The sequence below is a fragment of the Nylanderia fulva genome, unplaced genomic scaffold, assembly GCF_048542155.1.
Source record: "Nylanderia fulva isolate GAGA-0341 unplaced genomic scaffold, ASM4854215v1 Scaffold29, whole genome shotgun sequence".
In the NCBI taxonomy this organism is placed as follows: domain Eukaryota; kingdom Metazoa; phylum Arthropoda; class Insecta; order Hymenoptera; family Formicidae; genus Nylanderia; species Nylanderia fulva.
In genome coordinates, this window is record NW_028190358.1 from 39163 (window position 1) to 62565 (window position 23403).

The 23403-nt window shown below is 34.9% G+C and overlaps 1 long non-coding RNA gene across 18 annotated transcripts; it reads left to right on the forward strand.

Annotated features, from left to right (window-relative positions):
* Window positions 1–364: 364 nt before the first annotated feature.
* Window positions 365–20676, forward strand: LOC114935889 (uncharacterized). 18 transcript variants are annotated; one of them, XR_014924987.1, is made up of 14 exons: window positions 14754–14909; window positions 15022–15192; window positions 15360–15422; window positions 15613–15674; window positions 15943–16020; window positions 16361–16573; window positions 16672–16797; window positions 17084–17449; window positions 17679–17888; window positions 17985–18107; window positions 18396–19058; window positions 19409–19601; window positions 20033–20287; window positions 20474–20676. It is a non-coding gene; the product is annotated as an uncharacterized LOC114935889 (long non-coding RNA). The 18 variants fall into 18 exon arrangements; XR_014924988.1 differs by having other exon boundaries at window positions 20036–20287; XR_014925001.1 differs by having other exon boundaries at window positions 19409–19563.
* Window positions 20677–23403: the final 2727 nt, after the last annotated feature.

Consider the following 23403-nt stretch of genomic DNA (forward strand, 5'->3'; position numbering starts at 1 on the left):
TTCAACGATGCAACAAATCAAAGGATACACATTTAAATAATTATATCATCTCAACAGCACACAATTGGTGCAGTGCAAGGTAATATTACTCAATCATCAATAATGATGGCAACAATAGTCAAAATTCAGAATTAATGTATATATGTTAAACTATATTAGGTTAATACTAATATATTAGCACTGTTGGACAGAACACTCTCCCAGAATTTATCACACATCAAATGCAACAACAAGGAGAATGCTCCAACCACACAGAATGCAACCAACGCGTATGACCTACAAAGGCAAATTGCACTATCGCATCACAGATGTCAAGGGCAATCATTAATTGTACAGTCATAAATAAATCCTCATAAACAAGGTATGAACTAAACAATATAAAATTAACTAAAGATATTACAATATATTGTAGGTACGTTAATTATTATAGCCAATTATCACAGTATATTAATATATTCATAGTCACGCAATCCATCATCTGTGATTTAATCATTAAGTAGATAATTTATTATTTGTATGTTTCAGATACACAAACAGAGGACTAATAGTGTTGGTAAAGTAATTAGACAACGTCAAATATCACAGGTGAGGAACTGAGACGCAGGCCTAGTGTATTATAATAAATGAATTATTTAAGACCAAATGTCTTCAAGGCTATTTTAATGTCAATTTAAGTATTTAGGTTGATAATATTTGGCATAAGTGTCTATAATTGATGTGTAGTTATATAAATTCCACTATCACATCACAAATTACTTATTAATTGTGTGTTTCAGACACTCAAGCGGAGGACTAACAATATGACAAGGTCATTAGATATCAAAAACGAGTCTCCACGGTAAGACACTACAGCACAGATCTATTTAGTGTTACTTATTCAAAATTCAATATTTTAGCACTGTAAATTTTACACTATCATTTAATATTTAAATATTGTCTATAATGTTATAGTAGATATACTATTTAGAGTCAATATAACTTCTAAGCTGTTTAATATTAATTTAGGTATTTAAATTAATAGTAACTAGTACAAACCATTATTGGTAGATAACTGTATAGAATTCTACTTATCGTAGCACAAATCCCTAACTATTTGTACTTTTTAGGAGCACGGGCAAGGGCCAGTATCCAATGAGGATGTCGCTTATCAAAAAGTCAGGATATCGCAAGAATAGCACTAGAGCGTAAGTCTAGTTACAAAAATCTCCAACTCAAAGTCAGTATACTAACACTACAAATCTATCAATATCAATTGATATTCAGGTATTGCATTGTTATATTATGACAAATAAATTATTTAAAGCCAGACACTCTCGGCTATTTAAATGTCAATTTAAGTACTTAGGTTAAAGTTATAATGAGCGTATTAACTGAATTCATTTGCTTGATAACGTCAATTAATGATTTCAATTATTATAGCCTATTTTTCAATTGAATTAATCTATAGTTTTTTAAAAGTTCTAATCAAAATGATGTTACGCAGGGTAAATTAAAAAATTTATAATTTGTGCCACTTATTTTTCCCGTAGATGCACATCAACAGCTAAACTCCAGTCAGTCCTAGGGGAGCTTTCTTGAACGTATTCTGGTTAGCAGCACTCAACAGCATCCGTAACAGTTTCCCCAGTCAAGAGCAACTTGTATCGAGGAACATTCCATTCACAATTATTAGGTAGACACATTTCACGTATCGTTATTTCACTTGTATTATAATAGGGAACAGAACGATGATTTACTTAGTAAGTTTCACTCAAGTTAATTAGGTTAATTATTTAGCTAATTAATCTTAATTAATTATTTAATTCTTTATTAATTCTGGTTTTGATTTTTATTATAGTCAAAGATTAGGAAAAAAAGGCCATGCTCAACAGCATTACTCATATAATGCCTGCGGACCAAGATGGATTCTTAATAATCTTCACGAATTATGGAAAGGTTATATCCACAATTACTTATAAGGTATTATAACGTATAAACATTATAAAACCATACTTGTACGGAGAATAACATTCTTGATTCCGTAACTATAAATCATAGAAGCACCAAAGTGTATATTGGAATTTCCACTTATATTGTATATTGGGATTTCCACTTATATTGTTTTATCCCAATAAGATTATTGATATCTATTATACAATTTGTAGAATAAAACTACAATATGACAGTTACTACCATTTTAATAGCAGCTTACTTTCAATCTGGTTAATATTTATTATATTTAATAACTAATTGTGTCATTTTCAGATAAATCTTGAAGAGCAAAAACATTGACAATCCTCATAAAGTCAACACCACCAGGCAAAGTTCCAAATGATCTTCTTTTCGGATGACAGGAGGAATCAGTCCTATAACGAAGACTATCAAACAATATTAAGAAAAGTTCGAGAAGAAGAACTGTACTAAGGTACAAGCTTGATTCAAATTCACGCAGACCAATAAAGGTTGCCAATTCTTCACATCGCTGTTAAGGTACCATTCTATCATGTCATGAAGGCAGTATAAGTCTCGCAACTTTAGTGTAAGGATAAATCCCAGTTATTATCTACAATACTCAGGTGGATCACGTCTCAAGTTTTCACAAAGCAACACAACGTAAGTGAGTTAGCAATGATTATTTGATTTAATATCTTATTTGTCTATCATGTTTTAAATTTATACTAAGCGAAAATAACTGAATTCATTTGCTTTATAGTGTCAATTAATGATTTCAAATTATTATAGCCTATATTTCAATTGAGTTAGGCTATAGTTTAAAAGTCCTAGTCAAAATGATGTTACACAGGGTAAATTGAAAAATTCATAATTTGTGCCACTTTCAGTAGGTGCACATCAACAGCTAACTCCAGACAGTCCTAGGGAGTTTTCTTGAGCATATTCTGGTTAGCAGCACTCAACAGCATCCGTACAGTTTCCCCCAGTCAAGAAACTTGTATCGAGGAACATTCCTTCACAATTAAGTAAACACATTTCACGTATCGTTATTTCACTTGTATTGGGGATAATGGACCGTGCGATTATTTACTTAGTAAGTTTCACTCAAGTTAATTAATTAATTTTTTAGCTAATCAATCTCAATTAATTATTTAAATTATTTATTAAATTCTGGTTTTGATTTATTATAGTCACAAAGATTGGGAAAAATCAAGGCCATGTTCCCGCAGCATTACTCGTTAAATGCCTGCAGACCAAGATGAATTCTTAATAATCTTCACAAATTATGGAAAAGTTATATCCACAATTACTTATAAGGTATTTATAACGTATAAATATTATAAATCTATACTTGTACGGAGAATAACATTCTTGATTCCGTAACTATAGATCATAGAAGCACCAAGATGTATATTGAGATTTCCACTTATATTGTATATTGGGATTTCCACTTATATTGTTTGTCCTAATAAGATTATTAATATCTATTATACAATTTGTAGACCACAAACTATAATGTCAGTTACTACAATTTTTAATAGCAGCTTACTTTTCAATCTGGTTAATATTTATTATATTTAATAACTTATTGATGTTATTTTCAGATAAATCTTGAGGAGTCAAAGCCCATTGAACATCCTCATCAAAGTCCAACACTACCAGGCGAAATTTCCCCAAAGGGTCTTCTTTTTCAGATGACAAGAGGAATCAGCCCCAAAACGAAGATTATCAAGTAAAGAATTCCTCCTAATACTTATAAAGTCTTGTTGTGAACCCAATAGACACTATAACCCGATAATTGTTCATTAAGTAACATTTCCTATTTCGAGTATTATATGCACACACCAACTTAACCTATCAGTTAAATGTATAAGACTGAAATTTGCTGATTATATATTGATAATTATAATCTATTCCTACTTATAATTTATAAAATCAGAAAGCAGCATCTTTTTTTACTTATTAATTAATTTCCAATTAATTAAATTTTTTTTTTCCACCTAATCGAATGTACTTTTAAACCAAACTTTAAGTAATTATCAATTACTATTAGCCCAAATTTTGATTACTTATCAATTTGGAAAATTTGAGGAGAAAAACTGTACTAAGGTACAAGTTTTATTCAAGTTCACGCAGACCAATAAAGGCTCCCAATTCTTCAAAGATCAGATAATATATAGGACTCTATCCCCGCAACAATACCATAATGAGCATACAGAATCATCAACTACGAGAGTTTCTTATTCACTTACTTATCAGTATACCCAATATAGATACTATGACCTATGTTTATTTAATGGATGATATTTCTATTCTCCAATATTAGACTTATACACTATACACAACCAAAATTTTGTGTAAGACACCACATTAGCAAAATTATCAGTTTAACTCAGGGTTTAAATTTCAATGAGCTAATATATTTGATTAATTAAATATTAATATAACTTTTAGATATACATTGGTGTCAAATTACACAATATGCATACCTCCAGTTTTTTCAATTTAGATTTATGCCCAAGACGATTTATAAATGAGTAGATTATTTAAGTATTGTATTGATTAAATATTGATTCCCCTTTGGCAATTTGTTAATATTTAGGAAAAAGGTTTGAGAGATTAAACCACCCCCCAACAGCAATCACACAAGTCATGTAACTTCACTCTACCAGGATCAGGACACCCATAATTTTTGGGTTATTCGAGGATAGTTTTCCATTCTTCAATTATCACAAGTATGGAGATCATCGTGAGAAAAGGTTTCTTATCAACAACTCTTATCAAGTTTTTAAATATTTTACTTAAATATTATAAGCCTATTAATATCCGATAATTATTCGAATTTTCAAATGTTCAATTCACACACTGACTGCTGAAAAAACACCCTTTCTAAAACTATTAATAATTATTTTTTATTTATAATTACAGTATTATTTATTCACTCTTGCTATGAAATTCATAAAGCACCAGATTTATCGTTGCGATCACACCAAAATTCATGTTCAAATATCGTTTTTCCCCCATTAAATGTTTTTGATTATTTTTTTTATGTAGTTTTTTTATAACGAATAAAAACTCCTATGTACTTCTATACCCATATGTCATATAGACATTGTAATAAATTTTTAAGGGAACAATATAATTTTTCAATCGTCAGTCTTTCACTAAATTCAATTGTCCAATAAATTACTATATACTAATAAATTTAATATATTAGTAGAGGAGACTTGGGAAATCGAGATACCCGTGGGCGATCCCCGTACAAGTCAACACAGTTTATGAGGATTTCTATATCACAACATCAGTTGATGGCAAAACATCAGCACAGTTGCACAAGGAAGTCACGAACGAGAAGAAATTCCATCCCACCATATATGTTTGCATCAAGAAAAACAATAACCCAATACTACAAAGAAATCTTCTCCAAGTTCATTCAGATAGAATTTAGGCATACTTTAAATCTATATCATAAGTATTTAAGAGCAAAACTTGACCATGTACCTATTCATAGTTTGCTATTAAAATGAATTAGGAGTAATAATTGATGACTGTATTATCACTAAAATTACAATTATACCCCGTCAAGTATTGATCAATTTGTATATCCATAGTCATGTACAACTAATGAAAGATTACTAATCCTCTTTTAAATTTTAGATGGAGAGGCCTGAAAAAGCGCATCATCGAGGGACAAAAGTATAAAGACTGCTAGCAAACCAAAAACACTCGCAGTTTAAAACAATCTTAATTGAAGTAAAACTCAACACCAAATAATAAAAGCAATAATTATAGCGATGATTGTTTATATAGCAACAACAAAAATAAAAAAAGCCCCCTAGGGCCCCTTTAATTTTTTAAAGACCCCCTTTTTTTTTAACCACAAGGACTAATTAAAAAAAAACCCCCAATTTTTTAAATTTAACAAGATTAGTTTAAAAATTTTTGTTAGACCCCCAAAAATTGATAAAAAAAACTAGTAAATTTTTTCAAAAACCATTTATAATTCCCTAAATTCGCGGGTTTTTTCCCCGCCACCCAAAAAAACAGTTGCCCGTATGGGAAAAAAACTGCCAAACCGGGTTTTAAACCCCCCGCGAAAAGCGCAAACATTGCCCTTATTTTAAATTTTCCACTTTTTAAAATTTAAAATTTTAAACAAAAATTGGTTAAAAATTTCAAAATTTACAAAATTCCTTCCCCTTTGATTCAATTAAAAGTGATTTCCCCCTTTCAAATTTATAAAACATAGAAAAGTGTTAAAAAAAACTAAAAATTTAAAAAATTTTTAATGGCGTATTTCCCAAAAATTATTGCCAATTAACGGGGCCAAAAAATTTTCGCCAAAATTGTTTTAAACAATTACCCCCAAATAAAAAGAACACCGAGCGCATTTTAAAACTAGGTAGAAAATTTGTTTATTTTTTTAAAGCCAAAATTTTTAAAAAAAAACCCGGGGGAAAAGATTTCAAAAATTTTTCAATCACAAACTAGCCCCTTTCCCCTTCCCCCCTCCCAAAAAAATTAAAAAAAATTTTCACTTTACCGTAAAAAACCCCGACGGGGGGTGTTTTTTTGGGGGTCCAAAAATTTTGACAGTTTTTCCCCCCCTTTTTTAAAAAGGGAAATAGCCCCAAAAAAATTTTTTTTGCCTTTTTTATTAAACAGCTTTTTTCCCCTTTTCAAAATTTTAAAGTCGTTGAAAAAAGAAAAAACAAACTTTAAAAAAGTTTTTACCCCTATAAGAAAAAATGTATCACCCCCAAAAAAAACTTTTCCCCCAATCCATGGGGAAAGAAAGAAAAGGGGGCAGTTTAGAGTTGAAAAAAACCCCTTTTTAAAAAAATTATGCAATTTTGACATGAAAATTTTCCCCCAGGCATACTTTTTAAAGGGAAAAGGGGTTTTAAAAATTTTTTTTCCCCCCCTTTAACAACCGGGGGTATTTTCCCCCAATATGCGGGCCATGTACGGGCCTATTTTAAGAGGGGACATAAATAGCCCCCAACAAAAAAAATTTTTTTTCAATTAAAAACTTTATAAATCGCCAAAAAAATGGGAAAACGATAAATTCGATGCAAAAAAAAAATTTCCCCGGGAAAAAAAACTCATTTTTTTAAAAAATTTTTTAATTTTACTTAAAATGCCCCAACTCCCTTTTTAAAAAATCCCTAGACCCCCCAACACGTGTAAAATTTTTTGGGCTTTTAAAAATTTAAAAAATTGTTTAAACAATTTGCCCCCTTTTTTCTTTTTGGGGCTTTTTCACTACAAAAAAAAAAGGGGCCGGGGAAAAAATTTTTTGCACTAAAAACCCCACTTTAAATTACTTTAATATGTACTACATGGGGGCCGGGATTTTTGGGACACGTGTACCGAGGACTGGGGGCCCCAAAAGGGCTCCAACCTAACCAAAACCGGCCCAATAGCCGATATAGAAATTTCCCCGGGAGAGTCCCACGTCGGGGAAAAATTCCCCCCTTGGGGCGCATCATAATCATTTCCCCCCTTTTTTCCCCTTTGATCAAAAAGATTGAGGGGGGTTTTCCCTTCCCCGGACCCCCCCTGGGATTTTATCACACCGGTTTTAACTCTTCTTCTACAGGGGTTTGGGGCAGTTGGGGGCCGGAAAAGGAAATCCCAAAAAAATTAAACATGCCGAAATTAATAATACCGAAAAAACCGATATCCCCAAAAATTTGGGGCAGTCCTAGTTGCAGTGCACGTAACATGCGCCCCCTCCTTTTATGGGGAACGTAATATTTCCCCCGCCCACACTGGAGCTGCAAAAAAACAAATGGCCTTTAAAAATTTTTGGCCCCGGGGGCCCCCGTTTTTTTTAAAAATGGGCCCCCCCTAAAAAATTTTTAGGCATCACCTAAAAAGGGGGGCGTAAAAATTTCAAACGCCTTTTCCCAAAAACCCCTAGCTAAAAGCACCAAGGCCACCTTTTAACCACCTTTTACACCTAAGTTTTCATGGTGGTTTTTTTTTAAAAATATTAGAGTTCCCACATGTAATGACCGGCATGCGGGGTTTTTTCCTAAAAGGGGGAACAAACGGCTTCTTCTTAGCCTCACAATTTTTCATTTTTTTTAAAAACGAATACCCGAAGCCCCCCGGGGCCCAAATTTTTGAATTCTTTTTTTAAAAAAACTGCCATATAAATGCCCCCGGGGGGAGAGACAAAAAGGTATCATGCGTAACAAATAAATTTCCCTGACAACCACCCAAAACCCCACAATGAAAAACGCCAAAAAAAGCCGGGTTTCCCAAAAAAAAAGGGAACCCTTTAAACGGAACCCGCGGAACTCCAGAACCCACCTTCCTTCAAAAACCTGCACCCCCCCCCATCCAAAAAATAATTATCTATCATTTAAAATACTTTTAATTTTTTGCAAAAAAAAACCCAAAATCTACGTTTTTTTTAAATTTTGCCTTACGATTATTTACCCCAAGGGACCGGGGAATTTTAAAAAGGCATTTTTTTGGATGTAAAAGACTCACGCTATTGCGGGGGGGGGGTTTTGGCCTTTTTTTTTCCCAACCTGACGAAAAAAAATTTCCCCTTAAGTTCATAAGAGCATAAAACAGTTGATTTGTTTCGAAAAAAGCCATATTAAAAATGGAGAAAAATCAAAACCCGGGGTTTTTTTTTGGGGGGCCAATAAAAAAATCCTATAAACTATGATTTTTTTAAATTTTTTTTTCCCCTAGTCTTTCCAAAAAAAAAGGCTTTTTGGGGTCTCGCTTTAACGGAGCATTCCCCCGGGGGCAACTCCTTTTGGGGAAATCAAAAAAAAAATTAGTTTTTTTCCCCCCTTTTGGTTTGGAAAGATCCCCCCCCCCGGGGGCGGGGGTAAAACATTTTTCCAAAAATAAAAAAAACCCAAAAAAACCCAAAAGGAAACCCCGCTTTAAGGGCCGTAATTTTATTCCGGGGGGCCCCCGGGGTTTCGACATTAGGGGAAAAATCTCTTTTTAAGAAATTTTTAAAACCCCCTCGCCGGGGGGGGTTACATTCCCTTCCTAAAGACCAAACAAAAAAAAAAAGGGGAAGGGAAAAAAAACCCCCAAATTTTTTCGAAAACAAGTCTCCAAAAGCCTAGACAATTCCCCCCCAAAAGAGATAGAGGGGGCCCCCAATTGTCACCAAAAAATTTACGCACCCCGATTAAGAACCAGTTTATACGGCATTTCCCCCCGGGGGAAAATCAAAATTTGGGGCCCCCCATTAGCCTTTCCCCCCGCCGCATTTTTTGCCTTTTTTTAAATAGCAAATAAAAAAATTTTTCCCTTTTCGACCTCTTTTTTTAAAATCATATGAACTTCAAAAAACCACATCATTTTGTTCCGTTTTTTGCTCGAGTAGAGCCCCTCTGTCACAATAGCTTCTCTCCCCAAAAACACTAATTTCTTTCGGACCCCCAAAAAGGGAACACCTTTTGTTGTTCCTTTTTGAGCGGGGTGAAAAATCGTTAAAAACCCCCCCCAGCAATGGTTCCATTGACCCCTTAAAACCCCCGGGGGCCACTAATTGTCATCAAAGGGGAAAAGGGGTAAAAATTTTTAAGCGCAGAAAACCCCCAAAAAGGGTTTCCCCCCAAAAAAAGGTTTGGGGCCTTTTTTTTGAAGTTCCAGCTTTTTTTGGGGGAAGGGGGAAAAAGACGACCGAATCCCAAAATTGATCGCGATAGGGAAATGTTAAAAAAAAACAGGGGTCAGAAAAAAATCTCCTTTTCCGGGGTTCTAACTTCCCCTCACAATATCTTTTATCATATTAAGGAAGACCAATTTAAAGGGGCCCGACTGAGGAACCCGGGGGGCCCAATACGGTGGGTTTTTATCACCTTGTTACTAGAAAAAAAACCCATTCATAAAAAGTGAGGTCTATAAAAAAACCTCTTCTACCCCGGTTTTAATTTTTAAAACCCCCCAGTAAAAAAGACCTAATTTTAAACTCCGCAAAAACCCAAAATTTTTTTGTAGCAAAAATTTTTTTAATTTTTAAAACCCCCCCCGGCTATAAAAAAAAACCTAAAAATTAATTCGAGACTTTTTGGGTGATAGTAGCAAAAATCCCCCTTTAAAAAACAGAGCACTTTTCCCAAAAAACTTACTATCCCTATATACTTTTTTTTATTTAAATTTTTTTTTAAAAAAACCTTTAAAAGGCGGCTGTGCCATTTTTTCCCATAATAAAGTCGCAGGAACCCCTAGAGCCGAAAAGGTTTTTTAGAAATCCCATAATTTTTTTCCAAGCCCCCAAAGTTGTTGACGCGGGGGATCAAAAGTTTCCCAAAAGACCTTTAAGATTAAAAATTTTATATTTTTAAAAACCATTGTGGGATTTTTTCCCCGGTTTTCCCTTTTTATTCAAAAACCCTTTGCTTTTAAACAAAACCCCCTTATTGACTAGAAAAATTAAAAAAACCCAAAAACCCTTTTTTTTTCAGCTCTTCCCAAAAAAACAGACAAAAACACAGTGGGGGGGGCAGAAAAAAACCTTATTTTAAAAGGGGCACTGTTCCCGGGGTCTAAAAACGACCCGAATCTATCCCGGGGGGGGCACAGTTTGAGGGAAAAGTGCCCCCAAAACTCCAACTTTTGGGGAAAAATTTTGGGCTGGAGGGGTTTTTTCAGTAACTCGACTCTCCCCGGGATGTCCCACCCAAAAACGCGGGGGCCCCCCCAAATTCGGAAAAAGAAAACCCCCCAGCTTTAAAAGGGCATTGTACCCTCCCCAACCCCCTTTCCCCTCAGGGGAAAATTTTTTTCCCCCACGGATCCCAAAAAACCATTGGAGGAAAACAGCAAAACTGCCCCCAAATTTCCCCCCAACTCCTCATTTTTAAGGGAAAAAGGGGCCAGGCATTTATTTTAAGTTCCCCCACACAACGGGGTTTATCCTTTTTAAACTTTGAAAATCCCCTCCATTTGGCCTTCAAAACCGGCTAACCCAGACCTTTTTACGCCGGGCCTCAATCTTATACCTCCTTAAAAGGCCGGCGACCCTTTTTTGGGAATTCCCTAGAGACCAAAGGGTTTCCCCCCCTTGCCCCAAAAATTTCCCCCGAATTGGGGTTTGTCCCTTTTTTTGCTGGAAGGGTAAACAAACCTTGCGCCCCCCAACCTTGGGCTTAAAAAATTTCTAGGCCTGCATCCCCCCCCGGCCGTGGCCACTAACCATTTCAAAGATTCCGGGAATGCTGAGAGTGGAAAAGCAAGGGAAAAGGGGGGGGAAAATTTCCCCCCCCCCCCAAAACGAGCAAAAACCCTGGGGAAAAAGGTTTACGCCTCACTACATTAGGGGGAACAAACTTGTCTGTTTTCAACAATCCTGATCCCTTTGTCCAGCGAAGTCTTCAGGGGAGGACGAAAAGCCCTATTATCAGGCACCTTAGGTTCATTTTTCGTATTACGAAACACCCTAGACGCTATATAAGATGGGCCGTCTCTGCTTGTAGATGGGGGCGGACTACATGTCGACCCTGCAGTTTCTAAAGCCCGCTCCACAGTGCTGTTCTCATTCTTCCCTCTAAAATCTACAGAGGGGGATCGAGCCGAAGAAGAGCCAGTATCATCATACTCGGCAATATGCACTCTAGTTTTATTAGCCCTATTTGTTTTGGGCATTTCATTACGGACTTCCTCAAGCGAACTTATCCGTTTCTGCATGTCAGCCATCATATTATTAACGCGTCTGAGTTCAGCTTGCGTTTCCTCCTCGCGTTTTTGCATGTCTTTCATTTGATCCAGGAGCTCCTGATTCCTACGTTTCAGGTAGTTGACATCGCCCTGAGATTGCACCTTACGGCTAAAAGCACGCACGACATCCTCTAGCTGCACTAAATATCGCCTCCAACGGCCACTGTACTTGCCAGAGAGGTTCTTACTCTTAGATCGCAAAGCCTCAGTTTCATTAAGTAAGGATAAACCATACTCAGCGACTTCCGCGTTGTTCATGGACACAAGCTCATCAATACTAATCCTAATATCAACATCGGATTCACCAGTAAGGGCCGAGTCGTTCAATCCGGGATCAATATTTCCACTCGTCGTTTTAGGCGGGGAATTCTTCTTCTTTTTCCTAGCCGTCGTTTTGGGCACATCAGGTTGACTGAGGGAAGGATTTGTCGCAGCAGTATCCGTATTGTCCTCCTCGTCTGAGATCACCACAGGACTCGATTCAATCAATTCCTGATTATCAGCAGCCGCAAGCCTGCCACTACGTCTCAGTTTATCACATTTATATCTACGATGCAATCTGACTCTACCGTAAGAGGGAGAGCTCAATACTCGCTCTTTAACTGGGCTTGGTTTGGACCTACTCCTTGGTGCCTCATCAACAGAATCTTGTTCATCAGAGCTTTCGATTGCACGAGTTTTACGACCTCTACCAACTGGAGCGAAAATATCATTTTCTGGGGATTCATCAGCCTTACGCTTTGCTGCTTGCTCTGTAGGTGCAACATTCCCTACAAACTCGACAGCTGGTCTGTTTGAGCCAACTCTGCCAACTTCAGGCGGACACACCATTAGTGCACTGCTTACAGGCAGATCGACTGGTGCCTCATTATCCGCTACGGCAGTCTCCATTCGTTCGCAGACCATATCACCAGGTCCACTATCGTCCGCGGTAGCCATATTGACCTGTTCGCCCGGCGGCAACGAACAGGTCAGCCCCTCATGAGATGACGACTGGGCGGAGCCGGGGACAACAACTCCGCCGAGCCGATCACTGGAGGCTCCGAATTCCTCCTGCGACGGTAAGTTCGTATTCGTTTCCATTGTGTCTGCCATGTTATCATAATTAATCGGTTTTTTAGAGGGTGGCCTTCCCTCATACTCATAATCCAGAGACTTGCAGGGTTGGCATAAAAGGGATCCGTCCAGAGTATCGTTGTTAGTGCTACAAGTCACTGAGCACGAAATAGCATGTAAATCTTCACTAATCTTATCTAGCTCTGCTCTTTTATTGTTTATCGAGTGACTAATATATATCAAGTTATCCTCTGTTTTATCAAGCTCTATCATTCTATTAAGATCCGACAGTTGAGACTCTATAGATTCAACCATTAAACGATTGAAAGAGTTAATTTCGTTTGAATCCAGCGAAGTATTGTGTATCCTTCGAGAGCTCAATTCAATTTCCTTCTCTTCATCTTTCGGTGGAGAATTTGTACGTATAATTTCATCAGAATTAACATTTTTAAGTAGAAGTTCATATTTAGCAACTTTACCAAGCAAGTACGAACGAGCGCAAAACATTTTGTGACCTTGATTATAAATAATCCTAATACATGCCTCAACATTATTAAGGTCATCCGAAGATAAAGAACGATTACATTTAACATCATTTTGTCGCATTTTAATAATTGAATTGAGCGCGCTTCCCAGTAGCATGGTGGGTGTGAGCCTAGCTTTACATAAACGCATCATAACATCCTCTACTGACTCCATATTGGTGTTAAATATGTTACTAATAGTGATAATGGAAGTCGCACGAGGCTCATCTAGTGTTACGCAATAACACAGAGAACCAATGCAAAAATCACAACTACTTAATTAACTGAAGTTCAGCAATTAGATTTAGATTAAATTATAATTTACAAGGCAGTAGAACGATCTACAGAGATTCCCCTAATGTTAAACAGGCAACATCAGGGATCCGTGCAGCATTATTAACTCAAATTGATATATAGGGAGACAACGCTTAAGTTTATTTATTTATTTAGGGCGCGAGAAATAGCCATCAACCATTCCTCAAAACTAATTGAGGAGGAGAAGCCGCAAGAGTCACGCCACTAATATTCAACATCAGGATACATACCAGTAACACAATGCACTGAACCTCCGTACATATCAATACAAATGTATGCTAAATATTATAAAATTAATAAAGATTAATTACTAACAATGCTTTGTGTGCAAATAACGCCTAAACGCAAAAAGAAAAGAAAGTTCAAAGCAATTGTTCAAATATCGCGTTTCCCCAGATATGGGGGTACTTATTGGCTTAATTAAGCTCTTAACATAAATTCTGTAAATAACTAAACATCAAGATAATATTTCAATGTTAAGAATCCCTTCTATAACAAAGAAAAACGTAAGACATAGGATTTAACAAAATTCCCCCATATCTAGTAACATAGACAAAAAATATAAAAATATAACAAGTTGTGCTTATATTATATAAAAACTGAACAAAATAAGATGTAATTATACTATTTTAGCACCATAAATCATTTGTGCATTGAAAATACGCAAAAATATGAAATCTAGTAAATTTTCCCTATATCTAGTAACCTAATCAAGTACTTAAAGTATAACAAGTAACACCTATGGTATTATGTATATATTTGCTAAATAACGAAAAATTGCATACATGATGCAGTCATTTAATGGAAACTATAAATTAAGTACCGCTTTTGGTATAATAATCGCTTATATAACAAGGGAAAGCACTAAAGTATAAAGTTGGAGAATTTCCCCTATATCTAGTAAATTAGGCAAAGTACATGAAGTATAACAAGTTACGCTTATAACATTGGGTATATAATTGTTATGTTAAGAAAAATACGCATAAAAGTGATTATTTAATAAAAAATTAATTAATTATGTAATACAATACTGCTTTGGAATTGAAATTCACTTATAAAGCGAGGAGAACGTATAAATATAAAGATTTAGTGAATTCCCCTAGATCTAGTGACTTGGACAAAATGTACAAGTCACGTCGAGTTGCCTATCTATGTCATACTCAATGATTGTACAAAAGTTTGGATACGGAGTTCGCTCGCAATACCTAGATGGCGCGTCGATGTCCGTTTGTTACATTTACTATTCCCGAGAGAGAATTCAATTGGGAGAGAGTCTATAACCTCAACTCTTACATGTCACTTCAACGATAACAAATCAAAGGATACACATTTAAATAATTATATCATCTCAACAGCACACAATTGGTGCAGTGCAAGGTAATATTACTCAATCATCAATAATGATGGCAACAATAGTCAAAATTCAGAATTAATGTATATATGTTAAACTATATTAGGTTAATACTAATATATTAGCACTGTTGGACAGAACACTCTCCCAGAATTTATCACACATCAAATGCAACAACAAGGAGAATGCTCCAACCACACAGAATGCAACCAACGCGTATAACCTTACAAAGGCAAATTGCACTATCGCATCACAGATGTCAAGGGCAATCATTAATTGTACAGTCATAAATGAATCCTCATAAACAAGGTATGAACTAAACAATATAAAATTAACTAAAGATATTACAATATATTGTAGGTCCGTTAATTATTATAGCCGATTATCACCAGTATAACTTGGGGTTAATATGGTCACGCAGCCCATCATCCGTGATTCAATCATTAAGTAGATAATTTATTATTTGTATGTTTCAGGTACACAAACAGGAGACTAATAATATTGGTAAAGTTATTAGATATCAACGTCAAATATCACAGGTGAGGAACTGAGACGCAGCCCCAGTGTATTATGATAAATGAATTATTTAAGACCAAATGTCTTAAGGCTATTTTAATGTCAATTTAAGTATTTAGGTTGATAATATTTGGCATAAGTGTCTATAATTGATGTGTAGTTATATAAATTCCACTATCACATCACAAATTACTTATTAATTGTGTGTTTCAGACACTCAAGCGGAGGACTAACAATATGACAAGGTCATTAGATATCAAAAACGAGTCTCCACGGTAAGACACTACGGCACAGATCTATTTAGTGTTACTTATTCAAAATTCAATATTTTAGCACTGTAAATTTTACACTATCATTTAATATTTAAATATTGTCTATAATGTTATAGTAAATATACTATTTAGAGTCAATATAACTTCTAAGCTGTTTAATATTAATTTAGGTATTTAAATTAATAGTAACTAGTACAAACCATTATTGGTAGATAACTGTATAGAATTCTACTTATCGTAGCACAAATCCCTAACTATTTGTACTTTTTAGGAGCACGGGCAAGGGCCAGTATCCAATGAGGATGTCGCTTATCAAAAAGTCAGGATATCGCAAGAATAGCACTAGAGCGTAAGTCTAGTTACAAAAATCTCCAACTCAAAGTCAGTATACTAACACTACAAATCTATCAATATCAATTGATATTTAGGTATTACCTTGTTATATTATGACGAATAAATTAAAGCCAGACACTCTCGGCTATTTAAATGTCAATTAAGTACTTAGGTTAATAAGGTTATAATGAGCGTATTAACTGAATTCATTTGCTTGATAACGTCAATTAATGATTTCAAATTATTATAGCCTATATTTCAATTGAATTAATCTATAGTTTTTAAAAGGTTCTAATCAAAATGATGTTACGCAGGGTAAATTGAAAAATTTATAATTTGTGCCACTTATCTTTCAGTAGATGCACATCAACAGCTAAACTCCAGTCAGTCCTAGGGGAGCTTTCTTGAACGTATTCTGGTTAGCAGCACTCAACAGCATCCGTAACAGTTTCCCCAGTCAAGAGCAACTTGTATCGAGGAACATTCCATTCACAATTATTAGGTAGACACATTTCACGTATCGTTATTTCACTTGTATTATAATAGGGAACAGAACGATGATTTACTTAGTAAGTTTCACTCAAGTTAATTAGGTTAATTATTTAGCTAATTAATCTTAATTAATTATTTAATTATTTATTAATTCTGGTTTTGATTTTTATTATAGTCAAAGATTAGGAAAAAATCAAGGCCATGCTCAACAGCATTACTCATGTAAATGCCTGCGGACCAAGATGGATTCTTAATAATCTTCACGAATTATGGAAAGGTTATATCCACAATTACTTATAAGGTATTATAACGTATAAACATTATAAATCCATACTTGTATGGAGAATAACATTATTGATTCCATAACTATAGATCATAGAAGCACCAAAGTGTATATTGGAGTTTCCACTTATATTGTATATTGGGATTTCCACTTATATTGTTTATCCTAATAAGATTATTGATATCTATTATACAATTTGTAGAATACAAAACTACAATATGACAGTTACTACGATTTTAATAGCAGCTTACTTTCAATCTGGTTAATATTTATTATATTTAATAACTAATTGTGTCATTTTCAGATAAATCTTGAAGAGTCAAAAAACATTGACAATCCTCATAAAAGTCAACACCACCAGGCAAAGTTCCAAATGATCTTCTTTTCGGATGACAGGAGGAATCAGTCCTATACGAAGACTATCAAACAATATTAAGAAAAGTTCGAGAAGAAGAACTGTACTAAGGTACAAGCTTGATTCAAGTTCACGCAGACCAATAAAGGTTGCCAATTCTTCACATCGCTGTTAAGGTACCATTCTATCATGTCACGAAGGCAGTATAAGTCATCGCAACTTTAGTGTAAGGATAAATCCCAGGATAAATCCCAGTTATTATCTTCAATACTCAGGTGGATCACGTCTCAAGTTATTCACAAAGCAGAACACAACGTAAGTGAGTTAGCATTGATTATTTTGATTTAATATCTTATTAGTCTATCATCATTTATAAATTTATAGTAAGCGAAATAACTGAATTCATTTGCTTTATAGCGTCAATTAGTGATTTCAAATTATTATAGCCTATATTTCAATTGAATTAGGCTATAGTTTAAAAGTCCTAGTCAAAATGATGTTACACAGGGTAAATTGAAAAATTCATAATTTGTGCCACTTTCAGTAGGTGCACATCAACAGCTAAACTCCAGACAGTCCTAGGGGAGTTTTCTTGAGCATATTCTGGTTAGCAGCACTCAACAGCATCCGTAACAGTTTACCCCAGTCAAGAAAACTTGTATCAAGGAACATTCCGTTCACAATTAAGTAAACACATTTCACGTATCGTTATTTCACTTATATTGTGATAAGGGACAGTACGATTATTTACTTAGTAAGTTTCACTCAAGTTAATTAAGTTAATTATTTAGCTAATCAATCTTAATTAATTATTTAATTATTTATTAATTCTGATTTTAATTTATTATAGTCACAAAGATTGGGAACAAATCAAGGCCATGTCCAGCAGCATTACTAAATGACTGCGGACCAAGATGAATTCTTAATAATCTTCACAAATTATGGAAAAGTTATATCCACAATTACTTATAAGGTATTATAACGTATAAATATTATAAATCTATACTTGTACGGAGAATAACATTCTTAATTCCGTAACTATAGATCATAGAAGCACCAAAATGTATATTGAGATTTCCACTTATATTATATATTGGGATTTCCACTTATATTGTTTATCCTAATAAGATTATTAATATCTATTATACAATTTGTAGACCACAAAACTATAATATGTCAGTTACTACAATTTTAATAGCAGCTTGCTTTCAATCTGGTTAATATTTATTATATTTAATAACTTATTGTATGTTATTTTCAGATAAATCTTGAGGAGTCAAAAAACATTGACAATCCTCATAAAAGTCAACACCACCAGGCAAAGTTCCAAATGGTCTTCTTTTCAGATGACAGGAGGAATCAGCCCTATACGAAGACTATCAAAGTAAAGAAATTCCATCCTAATGCTTATCGAGTCTTATTAGTGAACCTAATTAGACACTATATACCAATAATTGTTCATTAAGTAACATTTCCTATTTCGAGTATTATATATGCACACACCAACTTAAACTATCAGTTAAATGTATAAGACTGTAATTTGCTGATTATATATTGATAATTATAATCTATTCACTACTTATAATTTATAAAATCAGAAAGCAACATCATTGTTTACTTATTAATTAATTATCAATTAATTAAATTTTCTTTTCCACTCTAATCGAATATACTATTAAACCTACTTTGAGTAATTATTATCAATTACTATTAGCCCTAATTTAATTACTTATCAATGTTAGGAAAAATTTGAGAAGAAAAACTGTACTAAGGTACAAGCTTGATTCAAGTTCACGCAGACCAATAAAGGCTGCCAATTCTTCACAAGATCAGATAATATATAGGACTCTATCACCGCAACAATACCATAATGAGCATACAGAGATCATCAACTACAAAAGTTTCTTATTCACTTACTTATCAGGTATATCAATATAGATACTATAAACCTATGTTTATTTAATGGATGATATTTCTATTTTCCAATATTGAGACTTATACACTATACACAACCTAAAGTTATGTAAGACACCACATTAGCATAATTATCAGTTTAACTCAGGGTTTCATATCAATGAGCTAATAATATATTGGATTAATATAAATATTAATACTAACTTTTAGATATACATTGGTGTCAAATTACACAGAATATGCATACCTCACAGTTGTTCAATTTAGATTTATGCTCAAGACGATTATATAAATGAGTAGATTATTTAAGTATTGTATTGATTAAATATTGATTCCACTTTGGCAATTTGTTAATATTAGGAAAAAGGCTTGAGAAGATTACAACCACACTCAACAGCAGATCACACAAGTCAATGTAAGCTTCACTCTACACAGGATCAGGACACCCATAATTATTGTTATTCGACGGATAGTATTTCCATTCTTCAATATTATCACAAGTATGGAGATCATCAGTGAGAAAAGGTTTCTTATCAACAACTACTTATCAAGTGTTAAATATTTTACTTAAATATTATAAGCCTATTAATATCCGATAGATATTATTCGAATTTTCAAATGTTCAATTCACACACTGACTGCTGAATAACACTTACTAAATACTATTAATAATTATTGTTATTTATAGTTACAGTATTATTTATTCACTACTTGCTATAAAAAATTCATAAAACACCAGGATTTACCTTTGTCGATCAACACTCAAATTCATGTTCAAATAATCGTTTCCCACATTAAATGTCTATGATTATATTTATGTAGTTTCATATAACGGAATAACTCCTATGTACTTCTATACCTATATGTCATATAGACATTGTATAACTTATAAATAGGAACAATATAAATATTCAATTGTCAGTCCTTCACTAAATTCAATTGTCCTAATAGAATTACTGTATACTAATAAATTTAATATATTAGTAGAAAAGACTTGGGAAATCAAGATACAGTGGCGATCCCCGCACAAGTCAACACAATCTTATGAGGATTTCTATATCACAAACTATCAGTTAAGGGCAAAACATCAGCACAGTTGCACAAGGAAGTCACGAACGAGAAGAAATTCCATCCCACCAATATATGTTTGCATCAAGAAAGCAAATAACTACACTACAAAGAAATCTTCTCCAAGTTCATTCAGAAATGAAATTTAGGCCTACTTTATCTATATCACAAGTAAGTTTAAGAGCTTATTTGACCATGTACCTATTCATAGTTTGCTATTAAAATGAATTAGGAGTAATAATTGATGACTGTTATCACTATAAATTACAATTATACTCGTCAAGTATTGATCAATTTATATATCTAATGGTCAATAGTACACTAATGAAAGATTACTAATCCTCTTGTAAATTTTAGATGGAGATGGCCTGAAAAATAGCTGCATCATCGAGGGACAAAAGTATAATGTACTGCTAGCAAACCAAAAGCACTCGTAGTTTAAAACAATCTTAATTGAAGTATAGAACTCTACACCAAATAATAATAGTAATAATTATAGCGATGACTTGTTTATATAGCAACAACAAAAATAATAATAAAGTCCCATATGTCACGTCAAATTTCACAGACTCCTTATTTTGTAACTACAAGCGCTAATTATATATAATCCAAATTTAACTATTAACACTGATTAGTTGATCAACTGTTTGTTAGGTCAGACAATAATGACTAATATAGCTGAGTAAAGTTTATCATATAACTATTATATAATTCATAAATTCGCGGTTTTCCTCGCCAGCCAATAAGCAGTTGCCAGCGTATAGCAAGCAAGCTGCCAACCTGGTTGAGCACGCGCGCACTGCGCAGAACATATGCGCTGTATATTTCAATTGCCACGTGTCAATTTCATTATATCATTAAATTGATTCAAATTTACTAAATGACACAATTCTTCTATAGATTCAATTAATGTGACTTCACTTTCAATATTTATAGATCATAGAAAAGTGTTAATATCACTGAATATTAGATTGAAGTGGCGTATTTCAAATGATTATTGCCATATGTAACTAGGCCAATAATATGTCGCCAACAATTGTAGAGGCAATGTAGCCAACTCAAAATTGAACACGCGAGCGCATTGATCTAGGTAGAAAATTTGTTGATTTTCTAAAGCTAATTTAACAATAACCGGAATGATTTCAATCAATTGTCAATCACAAACTAAGCTTCCTTGCCGTCATAAGGAACTTATATAAAATATTCACTTTACCGTGAAAAATCCAGACTGGGCTGTTGTAGGCTCCAAAAATATTTGACAGTTTTGCCCCTAGTGCAACAAGGATAGCAATAGTCCGATATTTTAGCTGCCTTTTATTATTAAACTAGCAGGTTTCCACTATCAAAATTTCACTGATCGTTGACAAATGACAGCAACAATACATTAAAAATGTATTCACATGTAGGAAAAGTATGTATCACCGCAAAAGTAAACTTTTACTCCAGATCCATAGGAGCAAGAGAGACAGCGACAGTCAGAGTTGAAAACAACTGATTTAAACAGAATTATGCAATTCTGACAATGCAAATTTCCACAGGCACTACTTATTGACAATAGAAATGTGTTAAAATTACTTTCCCACATTTAACAACTGTGTAGTATTCACAATATGCGCCTATAGTACGTGTCTATAGGTGCAAGAGAGACATCAATAGTCTCAACAGAAAATCACTTATTATCAATTAAATACTTTATAGAATCGCCTGAAATTAATGTATACGATAAAGTTCGATGCAACAAATAATCCCAGGACAAAATACATCAGTTCTAATAAACTTTTAACTTATACTTTAAGTGTCAAGCTGCCTGTCAAAAAATCACTAGACAGGCAGAGCACGTGTGACGACTTTGGAGGCTTATAACAATTAAAATAATTGTTTAAACAATTTGACTCCATTTGCTGTTGGTCTTTGCACTACAAACAATAGACCAGAACTATTTTTTGCACTCAAAACGCACTTTAACTTACTTTAATATGTACTACTATACGGAGCGTACTTAGTACACGTGTACCGAGGACATAGTCTCTCGACGGACTCCAACCTAACCTAACCTAACCTAACCTAACCTAACCCCAAAATGTGGTTAGTACCGGACAAAATGTGGTTAGTACCGGACAAAATGTGGTTAGTACCGGACAAAATGTGGTTAGTACCGGACAAAATGTGGTTAGTACCGGACAAAATGTGGTTAGTACCGGACAAAATGTGGTTAGTACCGGACAAAATGTGGTTAGTACCGGACAAAATGTGGTTAGTACCGGACAAAATGTGGTTAGTACCGGACAAAATGTGGTTAGTACCGGATTTTTTCTAGCAAAAAAAAAAAAAAAAAAAAGAAAAAAAAGAAAAAAAAAAGAAAAAAAAAAGGCATATTCTTTCGGGGGCACTACAGACTCATCCCTGTTCCCTCAGGGGCACTGCAGACTCATCCCTGCAGTGTACGGGTGTCGCAATCCCGAGGTACCCTAGCTGGAGTGTCTGGTGATGGATGAACGAGGTGCGATGGGCGTGCAGGCCCTAAAAAGGACTTGTCCACTGCACTAGGTGAAGGAAAACACCGAAGATAACACCCGGGGGGGAGGCCCCGTTAGCTGAGTAAGGCAACCTCCTAAGGGGAAGGAAAACCCCCGACAGAAAAAACCAATTTCTTTTTCAGTTATGATGACGTCCGAAAAAGAAGAGATCGTCCTAGGGTCGGTAACTAGGAGCCGGCGTGGGGGGGGTGTAGGCCTGGCTCTCCCCTCGTCGTCATCGAGTGACGGGTCGTCCCTGAGTTTGCCGGCTGGGCTCAGGGATTTGTTCGCTACAGTGCCGAGAAGTGTAATCGACGAGGTCGAATTACAACTGATTGACCTAGTGACTTACTGGGAGGAACGTGACTTAAGTGTTGATCCGAAGGAACTCGCGTTGTGCTTTTACCGAGTCCTTCGGGACGACGAAGTGCGTGTTTTTTGCTCCCTTGGTATGTATCGCAGATTGGCGATGCATATCAGGGAGTTTCTTAACAGGTGTTCTCGTGGTCAGACCCGGTACTGTGTGTCCCACGTGTGTGTGGACGCTATGGACCTGATAGACGCTAAATGTGCATCAGGTCCTTTAGTGTGTGCGTCAATAGGTTCTGAGGGCGACTGCTCACAGTATCTTCGGTCGCCGGAGATGGTGCGTGGTGCCAGTGGTGATGAAGACCAGCAGGCTGCGGGACCCTCTGTCCTCTCCATCTCGTCCCCTTCTTCAGCTGAGGACGTGATGGACGTGGAGTGGCAGCCCTCAGACAAGAGGCTGCT